A 12456-nucleotide genomic window follows, 5' to 3' on the forward strand; every position below is an offset into this window, starting at 1 on the left:
CTCCCTTCTGCTTTACAGCACTGAGAGGCTGAAATGAGATCAAGTGTGCGGCAGTGCATCAGAGACTGTACAGTACTGGGCAAAACAAAAGGTGAGTGGTTAAGGGCACAGGCCCTGGGATCAGACTTCCCGGGTTTGAATCATGAGACTGCCCCTTGCTCTCTGTGAGTGCCTGTCCCTGAGACCTCATCTGTAAAATGGGAAGCTAATAGAACATATCTCGAGCTGTTTGGAGGAGCAAATGAGAAAACCATTGAAAGGCAGTGTGTCTATTATTACTCTAACAATGTGGTTTCAGTAATGAATTTGTTAAGATCTTTAAATTTCTCAAAGAACTTTAAGCTATATCACATGGTTCAGGCAAACAAGTAATATATGCATTTTCTGGAAGGACATAAATGCTTAAACACTTTTATAGAAAAGGCTTTGTCTGTGTATATTTAACTGTTACCTCATATGCCCACAATCTCTTCAAATAATGTTAAATGTGAAAAAAGTATAACAATCCTCAGTACTCAAACGTAATACATGGCATTCAAAAACAAATATAACTTCAGTCCCATAAGTGGAACTTGACTTTCAACCTATTTCTGTGTTCCAATTTATAAAACAACTACCCTCTAGATCCCCAATCCATTGATTTCAAAGAGGGTTTAACCTTCTTATCGCATGTTAATTGCTCAGCCCCTGTGTACATCTACCAAGAGAGAGCAGCCTGGAGGTATAATGCAAAACACTGTACATTTTTGGTTAGCAAACTCCAGAGGAAAAAAATCTTCTGGTAGCCTATTTTGACAATTCTTATAATTTGTGGTGATGTTTTCATTACAGTGTGTCACACAGGAAGCCACAAAAGGATTAGATATAGACCAACTCATCCACATTTCTTCCAGCCAGTAATCACATTGCTGCCCGCCAACATTCTTAACTTCCTTAGTGCCAACTCTTCCATTTACCGTATAGAATGGCCCCTAAATTCGTTAAGAAATAGATGCACCACATAGGCAAAAATGCCATTATCTGCATTTTATTAGGCTCTGTGATTTGATCTTTCAGAAGTATCTGAGCCCACAACATGATGAATGTCAGGTATGACAAAAATATGCCAGTGGGATTTTAAAAACCACAGAGATTCTATAGGAAATATTAGTAAAGAAGGGGGCAAGAAAAAAGTGACCTGGGGAAAAAAGACAGATTCTATAAAATTGGATCCATGCTACACCTTCCTTATGGTCTTATAGGGTATATTTTGAAAATACAGAAATCATATGGACTTTATGCAACCCCGAATTAAAAAAAAAAAAACACTAGCTTTATTGGACTAATAAAAACCAGGTAATATGCTTGCCAACACAATGAAAAGGCCACATTGGAAACTTTATATTTGACGTTTTTTTCCCCTTTAGTTCCCGAATTACTTTTTTATAGGTACAGAGGTACCAAATATTCTTTAGCGTAACAAACCCATTTTAAAACTTTGAGTCCTCTCACTAATTAAAGAAGCTATTTGCAACACTTCCTTTTATTAACAATATCTTATTTCAGTCATTTTATCTAATATTATGAAGCATTTGACAGAGCTGAAAATTTTTTTCTTAAAATTTTCCTTTCTTGACATTCAAAATGGGTCTCCTGGTGCAAGTCCAGACTCCCTAGATATTTTTCCACCATTTCCCTGTCCCAGGCTTCTCTTCCTCCACATACCCTTTAATGGAAAATTTCATTTTACCCTCTTCTTGCTATATACTCTGAGCAATCTCATTCATTTCCATGGCTTTAGCTATCACCTCTAAAATGCTGCTTTTTAGTCCTAACCTCTATTCTGAATCACAAATTCAAATTTTTTTTTTTTTTTTTTTTTTTGAGACGGAGTCTCGCTCTTGTTACCCAGTCTGGCGTGCAATGGCGCGATCTCGGCTCACCGCAACCTCCGCCTCCTGGGTTCAGGCAATTCTCCTGCCTCAGCCTCCTGAGTAGCTGGGATTACAGGCACGCGCCACCGTGCCCAGCTAATTTTTTTGTATTAATAGAGACGGGGTTTCACAATGTTGACCAGGATGGTCTCGATCTCTTGACCTCGTGATCCACCCGCCTCGGCCTCCCAAAGTGCTGGGATTACAGGCTTGAGCCACCGCGCCCGGCCACAAATTCAAATTTTTAACTGTTGAACATATAAGAATCTACAAAGATGCCACATCATTCATTAATTCAGTTGTCAATTTAACATACACGTTCATTAATTCAGCTGTCAATTTTGTGAACAAACACATATGCATATAATGTATTATCTTTAATTCATATTGTCTTTCATTAATCAAATTTTATATGCATAATATAAATGCATGTAATAACAAAATATAACAACACATATATAGAAATGCATAATAACATGAATATTGCTTTTTCCCCTCACATGTTGGTTTTTCAAAGCAATATCCTATATCGTGCCAACAATAGGCTTCTATAATTGGATATTTTCTGCTCTTTGCTTTCCACAGCACTTTTTGTATAACTTTACCATATTTTTATACAGTAAAGCAATTATTCACCTACCTGTGTGTGTCCCTATTACAAAGATCATTTTAAGTGCAATGAGTATTTTTTAAAATTAATCTTGCATCACTACATCCAGAAGAGTGCCTAGTACAAAGGAAGAATTCAATGAATGTTGACAAATGGATGACTCAATCAGGTAATTCATAAGACTGACTTTATTATCTTCACCCTTTCTTTAGTTCAAAAAGTACACAATTATAGGCTGGGTATGGTGGCTCACACCTGTAATCCTAGCACTTTGGGAGGCCGAGGCAAGCAGATCACCTGAGCTCAGGGTTTCAAGACCAGTCTGGCCAACATAGTGAAACCCCATCTCTACTAAAAGTACAAAAATTAGCTGGGCATGGTGGTGCATACCTGTAATCCAAGCTACTTGGGAGACTGAAGCAGAAGAATCACTTGAACCTGGTAGTGGAGGTTGCAGTGAGCCAAGATCATGACACTGCACTCCAGCCTGGGTGACAGTAAGACTCCATCTCAAGATAAACAATAAAAATTTAAAAAAACAGAAGGTACATAATTATAATTTTCCGACTTGAACTTCATTCATTGTATGATGCACATTTTCCTAAAGCTTACAGTTCAAGTTTTATCCTTGGTAAATTGCTCAATGACTTTGGAAGAATGATGACATTTGTTGTCATATAATTATCAATGTAATAGTAGAGAATGGTCGATTAATTCTTTGTTTCTATATTAAAGCAGCATAAATATAAGGAGATCTTTGAGCCCTTCAACAAGCTGCAACCTCCCACTAACTCTTTGCATCCAGCCTCCTAATGTAGATGTGAAATTCACAGATCCTTCTGATTGATTTCCTCACTCCATCCAAGAGATATGTTTCTAGGCCACTGCTTTTGATGCTACATGTCCTCAAAATTCCTCCTGTAATGCCAGTTTCAACACTTAGGATTCAACAATAATCAAATGACGTATTTTTCATTACTGTATTATCTAGGTAATATAGTTTAAACATTTTTTAAAGCACCTTGAGGAAATGTTAATGAATAAAATTATCGGCTGATGGAGAACCAAAACTATCTCTCAATGATTTTCATTCTTATGAAAATAATTCTCCTATTTTTAGCTTTTTCCTTATAGGTTATATAGAACTTTTGTTAACTCAACAAAAATTGAGCAACGGGCATGTGCTAAACATTCTGATGAAGCAGAAAAGGATATTTTAAAAACCCACCTTCATGAAACTTGCATTCTAGTGAGAAGACAAACAATAAACAAAGTAATTAAGTAAAAAGCAAGTAGTTTAAACAATGAAAAGCACTGGGCATCAAAATTAAGCAAAAAGGGAGGGATGATGAAGGGGCATGCTTACATGTTGGAGAGGGTAGCCAGGAAGTCCTCTCTGGAAACGTGACATTTAGGTGAAGGTCTGAACAATGTAAGGGAGTAAACTATGCAGATATCTAAAAGAGTATTCTCAACCAAGAGAAAAGCAAGTGCAGAGATGTATGCCTGGTGTATTCTAGGAAATGCACGGAAGCCAATGAAGCTGGAGCTAAAAGAGACAGGTGGCAGATGATGGGGCTGGAGTGGGGTAGATGGGTGGGGAAAACAGGGGGCATGGCAGATTGAGTAGTCTCTTGTTGGTTGTGCGAGAGTTTTGGCTTTACTCTGAGAAAGTTGGAAAGCTATCAAAAGATACTGAGAAAAGGAAAGGATTTTCCTTATGTTTTAGCAGGAAAATGTTGGCTGCTGCATTGCAAATTGACTACAGAAAGGTAATGTGGAAGCAAGAAAACTAGAGGGCATTGAAATAGTCCAGGCAAGAGAGGTCAGTGGCTTGGTCTAGAGTCATAGAGAGGAAGGGACAAGAAGCAGTTGGGTTTGGGGTATTCCTTAAGGGTAAAGGCAATATTTTCCCCCAGATTAGATGCTGTGTATAATAGTCTAGATATCTACCAAACGCCACACCCAAACATCTACAATGATATAATCAATTTCAAGCAGCATTTTTGAAGCTTTCTTAAAAGCTCCCACTCATTTCCACAACATTCAACATTTTCCAATTCTAAAACATTTCCAGATCTGCTCCTTCCTCCCATGCTGACCACTCTACTTAATGACCCTCATTATTTCTTCCTTGACAATTGTTATAGTTTTTTAATGGGCTTTCTGGTTTCCAGTTTCTCCCATCTCTATTTCATCTTCCTCTAGTCTATCAGACTGCATTGCCAAAACACAGACCTACCTGTGTCCCTCCTTTGTTTATATCTTCATTGAAGCTGCACGGCTACAGAACAAGTTACATAGCTCTACCTCGTCAGCCTCAGCACCCAGAAACCCAAGCACATCTATTCCACAAGTCTTCCACATCCAAGTATGTGTTTGCCTTTGCTCATTCTGTACCCTCATTTGAATTCCTTTTGCTTTAATATCTCTGTCTCCCTAACCCATCCACTCAGGCCTGAAAAAAAACTGTTAAATCCAGCCCCATAGCCTCATGACACCATTTATAAGCACATTGGGCAGCTATGACTCTATATTATAGCTAGAGGTCTGATATGGCTTGGCTGTGATCCCACCCAAGTCATATACTGAACTGTAGTTCCCATCATCCTCATGTGTTGTGGGAGGGGCCCAGTGGGAGATAATTGAATCATGGGGACAGTTCCCCCATGCTGTTCTCGTGATAGTGAGGGAGTTCTCCCCTAGATCTGATGGTTTTATGAGGGGCTTTTCCCCATTTTTTTCAGCACTTCTCCTTGCTGCTGCCATGTGAAGAAGGGCATGGTTGCTGCTCTTTCTGCCATGATTGATAGTTAGTTTCCTGAGGCCTCCCAAGCCATGCTGAACTGTGAATCAATTAAAACTCTTTCCTTTATAAATTATGTAGTCTTGGATATGTCTTTATTAGCAGTGTGAGAATGGACTAATACAGTAAATTGGTACTGGTAAAGTGGGCTGCTGCTATAAAGATACCCAGAATGTAAAAGTGACTTTGAAACTGGGTAATAGGCAGAAGTTGGAACAGTTTGGAGGGCTCAGAAGAAGACAGGGAAATGTGGGAAAATTTGGAACTTTCTAGAGACAAAGGGCTCAGAGGACTTGTTGAATGGTTTTGACTAAAATGCTGACATGGACAATGAAGTCCAGGATAAGGTGGTCTCAGATGGAGATGAAGAATTTGTTGGAAACTAGAGCAAAGGTGACTCTTGCTATGCAAAGAAACTGGTGGCATTTTGCCCTGCCCTAGAGATCTATGGAACTTTAAACTTGAGAGAGATGATTTAGGTTATCTGGCAGAAGAAATTTCTAAGTGGCAAATCATCTAAGAGGAAACAGAACATAAAAATTTGGAAAATTTCCAGCGTGATGATTTGATAGAAAAGAAAACCCCATTTTCTGGGGAGAAATTCAAGCTGGCTATAAAAATTGGCATAAGCAATGGGAAGCTGAATGTTAATCACCAAGACAATGGGGAAAATGTCTCCAGGGCATGTCAGAGACCTTCGTGGCAGCCCCTCCCATCACAGGCCCAGAGGCCTAGGAGGAAAAAATAGTTTCCTAGGCTGGACCCAGGGCCCTCCTACTGTATACAGCCTAGGGACTTGGTGCCCTGAGTCTCAGCTGCTCCAGCCATGGTTAAAAAGGGCCAAGTTACAGCTCAGGCCATTGCTTCAAAGGGTGCAAGCCCCAAGCCTTGGCAGCTCCTACATTGTATTGAGCTTACAGGTCCAGAGAAGTCAAGAATTGAGATTTGGGAACCTCTGCCTAGATTTCAGAGGACATATGAAAATGACTGGATGTCCAGACAGAAGTCTGTTGCAGGGGCAAAGCCCTCATGGAGAATCTCTGCTAGGGCAGAGCAGGAGAGAAATATGGGCTCAGGGTCTCCATGCAGAGTCCCAACTGGGGCACTGCCTAGAGGAGCTATGAGAGGATGGCCACTGTCTTTTAGACTCCAGAATGGAAGATCCACCAATATGTTGCACTGTGTGCCTGGAAAAGCAGCAGGCATTCAATGCTAACCCAGAAGCAGTTGGGAATGTGGCTGTAACCTGCAAAGCCGCAGGAGTGGAGCTGCCCAAGGCTGTGGGAGTCCACCTCTTGCATCAGTGTGCCCTGGATGTAAGACATGGAATCAAAGGAGATTCATTTTTAAACTTTAAGGTTTAATGACTACCTTATTGGATTTCAGACTTTCATGGGGCCTGTGGCCCCTTTGTTTTGGCCTATTTCTCCCATTTCAAGGAGGTGTATTTGCCCAATGCCTATACCCTCTTTATATCTAGGAAGTAACTAACTTGCTTTTGCTTTTGCAGGCTCATTGGCAGAAGGGACTTACCTTGTCTCAGATGAGACCTTGGACTTGGACTTTTGGGTTAATGCTGGAATGAGTTGAGAATTTGGGGACTGTTGGAAAGGCATTATTGTGTTTTGAAATGTGAGGACATGAAATTTGGGAGGGGCAGGGGTGGAATAATATGGTTTGGCTGTGTGTCCCTACTCAAATCTCATCTTGAATTGTTTATATAATTCCTGGGAGGACCTGCTGGGAGGTAATTAAATCATGGGGGCAGTTTCCCCCATGCTATTTTCATGATAATGAGTGAGTTCTCATGAGATCTGATGGTTTTATAAGGGTTTTTTTCCCTTTTGCTCAGCACTTCTTGCTGCTGTCATGTGAAGAAGGTTGTGCTTGTTTCCCCTTCTGCCATGATTGTAAGGTTCCTGAGGTCTCCCCAGCCATGCTGAACTGTGAGTCAAATGAACCTCTTTCCTTTATAAATTACCTAGTCTCACGTATGTCTTTCTGAGCAGTGTAAGGACAGACTAATACATGGTCTGACCATCTCCCATTCTATTCACTGTAGATAATGCCTGGTACATAAAAGATGCTTTAACAAATATGACAGAGTTGAAACCTAGGGTAAATACAAAATGTGTTTTATACTTTTCCAAGCTTCCTTTGTCCTAGGCTTACACTATAGCAGCCCAATGACAACCCCTTTCAAATTATATTATAGCAATATCTACCTATAAAAATCTACTACAGAGAGAGTCCCCCAGGAAGGAGCCTAAAATTGTCTAAGCAAATAGCTTTTTCTCATTCCTCACCATTTGGGATAATGTGAATTATTTGTCAGTGTTAAACAAATTACTTAATGAACTCTCTTCTCTAGACTGCCTCCATATTCTTATTCCTTTTTGTCTAGTGGTTATTTTTCTGCCTTCTTCACTAATTCCTATTTTTCTGTTAACGTTAGAATCCTTGTACACTGTTTCATCATACTTTTCATCTGTCACTATTACTGGTTTCTTTGCAGATGTTAATGACTCATAAACCTGAAGCTACACCCTGACCTTTCACCTAATCTCCCATCTTGCATTTCCAGATTCCTATATCGCTCAGATGCCAAACAACATTCCCTGCATCTTCATCACCCACTTCAGGTCTTCTCTCCAATTATCACTTTTTGTCTCAGGTAACTACTATTCCAATTTCTCAGCTTAAAATATTGAGATTATTTTTGTATCTTTTAATTCATGCTGTATATATTAAACATGTAATCTAAATTAATAAGTATTTTTCAAAAATTTTTATGTTATTTATTGTGTCAATTCTGGACTCAACTGTCATTAGTTTTTCTAGGCAAGAGCAGCTCAAATGGCCCTGTCCACTCTAGAATTTTCCTTTTCCTCTTCCTCTTGCCTATGCCTTAAAGACTAATTAGGGATATAATACAAGTTGTTGTCTACAGGTTAATCCTAAAATCAAAATGGCTTAGCATAGCCATACACACTCATGTTACACTTCAATGCAGGTGTTTCTAGTCATGCAGTCTCCATTCAGTAATTCAAGATCTTTCTACCTTGAGAATCCTCCTAACTCTAGGTCTGCCAAATGCCTCGATTCAGCCATCAGGTAGGGAGGACATGCCCTCTTCTTAACCACTTTGGCAGTGAGGTGACACATGTACATCACTTCCACCCACTTTCACTGTCCAAAACCCAATCACATAGCCTCACATAACCAAAAGAAAGACTGGAACATTAGTCATGGTCTCAGGAAGAATAGAAAATGAATATTAGTAAATGCAAAGCAGTCTCTCTCTACCACATCTTTCTAAATCAGGACTCAGACTCTTTGCCAACGACAAAGTTTTAAAAGAATTAAGTCCAAGGCCCAGCCTCAATGTCAAGGCCTTCATAATATGATGCCACTGGTGTTTGGGAGAAGGATAAATTGCCTGGAGTCTTACACAGTTATGCAGTGAAGAGAGATGACTTTTCTATCTATTTTTAAATTGGACGCTGAAGAATGACATGTTAGTCCATTTGTATTGCTATAAAGGAATACCCGAGGCTAGGTAATTTATAAAGAAAAGAGATTTATTTGACTTATGGTTCTGCAGGCTATACACAGAGCATGGCCCTGACATCTGCTTCTAGTGAGAACCTCAGGAGGCTTACAATCATGGTGGACAGCGAATGGGAACCAGTATGTGTCACATGGCAAGAGAGGGAATAAGAGAGAGAGAGAGAGGCTCTTTTAAACAACCAGATCTCACGTGATCTCATAGAGTAAGAACTCACTCATTACTACAAGGACAGCACCCAGCCATTCATGAGGGATCTGTTACCCATAACCCAAACATCTGTCACCAGGCCCCACTTTCAACATTGGGGATCACACTGCAACATGAGGGAATGATGTGAGCAAACATGTGAAGGCAATGAAATATCCAAACCATATCAAATGATAAGTCTTTCTAATTTTAAGAGATTGTTAAACTAACAAAAGCAACTATACTACTATCTGGGTCAGTGGCAATGTAGATATTTTCACTTAACATCACAGGAAACTTGAGAAATAACAGCCATGCAAAATGCCGCTAAGGAAAAGAGCAGTTCATTGACTATTACCTGTGGCCAATTAACCAGACCACCTCATTTCCAAGCTCATCATTGTGGCAGTCTTGACACTCAGTAACATTAAATGAGACCAACTGCTGCCACATCAGCCACTCATCCATGTTATCTGCTCTCTGTAAGATAACGGAGGCAATCAGGTTAGCATAGTCATAGTTTTACTTTTTCCATTCAACTAGTTAATATAAGGAATATTATTAAAGAATTTTATGACTAGATGAATCCTGCTCAGACAGACTTCATGAGATTACTTTTCCTTTTATAGAAGAACAAAAGCACAAATTCCAACTACCTGTCACTTATTTATAAAAAAGAAAAGAAAGAGGAATTATATCACTATTAGCCAAAGATACACACAGTGCAGCAGGAAATGTGCCCCAGCTTGCAGATGCTTCAACTGTCAGTGCTCTCTACCTCACCCTACCCTCTCCTTGCAGCATCAACTTTAGAATGCAGCCAAAACAACAGAAGTTGAGAGAAAAAGTATTCTGAAGGTTGAGTGACGTACGGCCACACAATCACTCAATTGAATAAACAATGTTACAGTTTTTGCAAACCGGAAGGCTGTCACTCAGAGTGACACCTGGCCTTTTGCTCATTGGACAGTTCATGCATGTAATATAATAGCTCCTCCACTTGTTAGCAAGAAAAGAGAAGGTGGTGACGGCCGCTATTGCCTGAATTCCAACTAGCAGATATATTTCAGTGCTGAGTTCTGTGATCTGCAATGCTAGGGGTGTCACAAGTGAAAAGGAAAAGAAAATAATTACAATTACCAAAGAGAAGAAAAACAAATGCATTTCTACTTCTTACCTTTGTTGAGGCATTCGCCATTATTTTTTGGTTGAAGGTGGGGGATGAGAACCAAATTTATGTCCCTAACAACACATCCCAGAAGGAAATGTTACCCTGAACATTTAGGATGGCAGAGGCCAAGATTCATGTAGGTAACGTATACATTTACACATTCCAAATATTTGAAAGTAGCCTGGTAAATGCACTGACATTCATTCACAGCTTGCAGTCATACCTATTAACTAAAGCTCCCCAAGATTGCAGTAAATGATACAGGAAAGTACCAAAAACACTAAGTCTAACTCATAAAGAATATATCATTCATTTATTCAACAAGTGCCTACTGTTTGTCCATCACATCAATCAGTGGCAGTTTTTAGCATTTACCAAACCAAGTACTATTCTAGCACAAGAAAGACAGCAGTGGCCATAACAGCAAAACTGCTGTCCTAATGGAGCTTAAATACTCGTTGTGGAAGCAGACAATAGACAGAATAAATAAAATATAGTATGTATTAATAAATGATAATTACTCTGCAGAAACATAATGCCTTCAAATTAGTCCAACTCAGCTCAATGTAGGAAGAGAGTATAAAGGGTTACAATTATAAAAACGATGCTCAAATACTTTAAAGTGAAAGGTGAATGTTAGGAATATTTAAAAGCAAAGTCATCAAGGAAGAGAGAAAAGCCAGTGCAAATGTCCTGAGGAAGGAGTGTGCCTGATATACTCAAGGAAAAGCCAAGAAGGCAGTGAAATGGAGAAAGAGTGAGCAACGAGAGAAATCAGAAAAGTATGGCGCCAGGCATAGTGGCTCATGCCTGTAATCCTAGCACTTTGGGAGGCCGAGGCTGGTGGATCACCTGAAGTCAGGAGTTCGAGAGCAGCCTGGCCAACATAGCGAAACCCTGTCTCTACTAAAAATACAAAAATTTGCCGGGTGTGGTGGCATGTGCTTGTAATCCTAGCTATGTGTGAGACTGAGGCAGGAGAATTGCTTCAATCCAGGGGGCAGAGGTTGCAGCTAGCTGAGATCGCACCACTGCATTCCAGCCTGAGCAACAAAGCAAGACTACATCACACACACACACACACACACACAAAAAAAAAAAAAAAAGTTATGGGGGAAAGTGGTCAAGATTGTGCAGAGTTTTGTAGGAAATTTTTTTTTAATTGCCTTTGGTCCAAGTGAGATGGGGGCCACTGGATGTGAACAGAGGTGTGACAGGATCTAAGTTATGTTTTAAGTGGATCAGCCTGAGTGCTGTGTTGAGAATAGACCAAAGGGGGCAAAAGTGGGGATAGTAACACCAGTTAGGAAGCAGTTGCAAGAATGAAGATGAGAGATGATGGTAGGCTGGACCAGGATGGTATCAGAGGAAGCAGGTAGAAGTGATAAGATTCTGGGAATACACTGAAGATGAAACGAACAGGATTTTCCAGTGGAAAGGATGTGGCAAACAAGGAAAAAGAAGAACCAAGAATGATTTCAGGTTTTCTAGCAGTTTTTTTGTTACTTGTTTTGGTTTTTCTTTTTGCTTTTTGGGTAATTGAAGATAGGGAAGGCTGTGGGTAGAGAAAGTTTTAGAAGCAAAAATTACTGCTCAGTTTTTAGTATAATTTTTCGTATGTCTATTAGGCATCTGAGTGGAAGTGTTAATAGGCAATTGAATATATGAATCTACAATTGAGTTCTGATTTGGAGATATATATTTGGGAGTGGTCAATGTAAATGTCCACTAATATTGGTGGACATTTAATATTGGATATTGATATCCCAAGAGAGTGAGTACAGATAAAGAAGACGAGAGTTCCAAGAACTATGCCTTGGGATGCTTCAGTAGTAAGAGCATGAAAAGATGAATAGACATTAGAAATAAATATAAACAGAAGTGGCCAGTATTGTAGGAGGAATATTGGAATCCAGGAGAAAAACTTATTTCAAAAAAGGAGAGTTATCTGTAAGTCCAATACAGTTAATAGCTATTAATAATATGCTACTATGGTCAAATTACTTGGTATCCAGTCTAACTTGATGTATTCTGGATTCAGAGTAAAGCTGATATTAGCAACCAGAAAATAGAAGTGCTAATAATAATAACAATATGTCACATTATATTCTTATGTGCCAGGCATTTTATCAAGCATTTTAAAGTCATCTCATTTAATACTCTCAAAAACCCTAGTAAATAAAGATTTTCCCTTTTTTA

The sequence above is a fragment of the Aotus nancymaae genome, unplaced genomic scaffold, assembly GCF_030222135.1.
Source record: "Aotus nancymaae isolate 86718 unplaced genomic scaffold, 86718_ANA_hifiasm-v0.15.2.pri h1tg000014l, whole genome shotgun sequence".
In the NCBI taxonomy this organism is placed as follows: Eukaryota; Metazoa; Chordata; class Mammalia; order Primates; family Aotidae; genus Aotus; species Aotus nancymaae.